The sequence below is a fragment of the Lolium perenne genome, chromosome 4, assembly GCF_019359855.2.
Source record: "Lolium perenne isolate Kyuss_39 chromosome 4, Kyuss_2.0, whole genome shotgun sequence".
Lineage (NCBI taxonomy): Eukaryota > Viridiplantae > Streptophyta > Magnoliopsida > Poales > Poaceae > Lolium > Lolium perenne.
Window position 1 is genome coordinate 349,153,050 of NC_067247.2, and position 2,501 is coordinate 349,155,550.

Sequence of the window (2,501 nt, forward strand, 5' to 3'; positions counted from 1 at the left end):
CCAAAGATCTTAACCCGAAACTCGGGGACTGGCTATGCCGGTTTTGCGCGTTTCTAAGATAAGTTTCGCGCTAAGACCAAAGATCTTAACCCGAAACTCAGGGACTGGCTATGCCGGTTTAGCGCGTTTCGAAGTTAAGTTTCGTGCTAAGAGCTACGCTCTCAACACAAAACTCGGGGACTGGGAAGATAGACAAGATTCAGTGATAATGAGAGAAAACCGGCATAAAATTAAAGAAAAGATAGAAAAGATCCGGAAACTGGAAAACCGGTAAAAGTTGAAGAGAGTTGGTGGGGCTTACCATCAAGTTGTTCGTGGCGTCATACCACGCACTGTCCAGCTCTTTGACGGCCCGACGCAGCCGCATAAAGTGCTCCTCGGAGGACCGGTCTCCAACAGGGTCAGGAGCCGGCAGCCTATCCTTGCCCATACCGCGGGTCGCCGGAGACATGTCCGCGGCGTTCCACTTCTGCGCATAGGGCAGCAGGTGCCCCAGCTCCCGGCCCTCGCGCTTAAATTCGGTGATCCGGCCAAGCAGGCCGGTTGCTTTTTCGCTGGCAGCGCTGGCGGCGCGGGAAACGTGCAGCACCAAGGGCTGCGGACCGCTGGAGGGGACGCTGGAGGCCGTCGCCTTTCCCTTGGTAAGCTTTGAGGTCTTGGGCAGCGGCGGAGTTGGGATGGCACCGGTTGGCTCGGTGCGAGGAGCATCCGGTGGTGGCGTTGGAGTGTCTTTTGGCGAAGGGGGAGCGCTGATACGTCTCCAACGTATCCATAATTTCTGTCATTCCATGCTTGTTTTATGACAATACTTACATGTTTCGCTTGCACTTTATAATGATTTCATGCGTTTTCCGGAACTAACCTATTAACAAGATGCCACAGTGCCAGTTCCTATTTTCTGCTGTTTTTGGTTCCAGAAAGGCTGTTCGGGCAATATTCTCGGAATTGGACGAAATCAACGCCAAACCTCCTATTTTTCCCGGAAGGCTCCAGAACACCGAAGAAGAGTCGGAGGAGAGCCAGGGGGGCCCCACACCATAGGGCAGCGCGGGCCAGACCCTGGCCGCGCCGGACTAGGGTGAGGCCACCCTGTCGACCCTCCTGCGCCGCCTCTTCGCCTATAAAACCCCTTTCGACCTAAAAACGCAGTACCAATTGACGAAACTCCAGAAAGACTCCAGGGGCGCCGCCACCATCGCGAAACTCCAATTCGGGGGACAAAAGTCTCTGTTCCGGCACCCTGCCGGGACGGGGAAGTGCCCCCGGAAGCCATCTCCATCAACGCCATCGCCTCCATCATGCTCCGTGAGTAGTTCCCCCATGGACTACGGGTTCTAGCTGTAGCTAGTTGGTATTCTCTCCCCCATGTACTTCAATACAATGATCTCATGAGCCGCCTTACATGATTGAGATTCATCTAATGTAATCGGTGTTGTGTTTGTTGGGATCCGATGGATGATACATTATGATTAGTCTATCTATAAAGTTTGTGAAGTTATTGTTGCTGCAATCTTGTTATGTTTAATGCTTGTCACTAGGGCCCGAGTGGCATGATCTTAGATTTAAGCTCTATACTTATTGCTCAGATTGTATCTACAAGTTGTATGCACATGTCGCTGTCTGGAACCAAAGGCCCCGAAGTGACAAAAATCGGGACAACCGGAGGGGATGGCGGTGATGTGAGGATCACATGTTTTCACCAAGTGTTAATGCTTTGCTCCGGTGCTCTATTAAAAGGAGTACCTTAATATCCAGTAGATTCCCTTGAGGCCCGGCTGCCACCGGCTGGTAGGACAAAAGATGTTGTGCAAGTTTCTCATTGCGAGCACGTACGACTATATATGGAAAACATGCCTACATGATTAATGAATTGATGTTCTTTCTTAATGCTTTATCAATCCTATCAATTGCCCAACTGTAATTTGTTCACCCAACACTTGTTATTGGAGAGTTGCCACTAGTGTAGATAGCTGGGAACCCCGGTCCATCTTTCATCATCATATACTTGTTCTACATGTCATTAGAAGTAGTATCAACTATCTTCTGGTGCCATTACCACTGTGTTATTATTACTGCTGCTGTGTTACTATTACTGTTGCTCTCATATCACTGCTACTTTCACATCACCCCTGTTACTAGTGCTTTTCCAGGTGCAGCTGAATTGACAACTCAGTTGTTAAGGCTTATAAGTATTCTTTACCTCCCCTTGTGTCGAATCAATAAATTTGGGTTTTACTTCCCTCGAAGACTACCGCGATCCCCTATACTTGTGGGTTATCAAGACTGTTTTCTGGCGTCGTTGCCGGGGAGGCATAGCTCTACTCATAAGTTCACCTGGGGAGTACACTCTATCTCTCTCTCTGCTTTTATTTTGTTTTATTTTATTTTGCTTAGTTTACTTTTGTTTAGTTTCTTTTTGTATTGTTTTACTTTTCTCATATATCAAAAAATCCATAAAAATTTGAAAACCCTAAAAATTAAAAACTGCTATTATGGGAGAA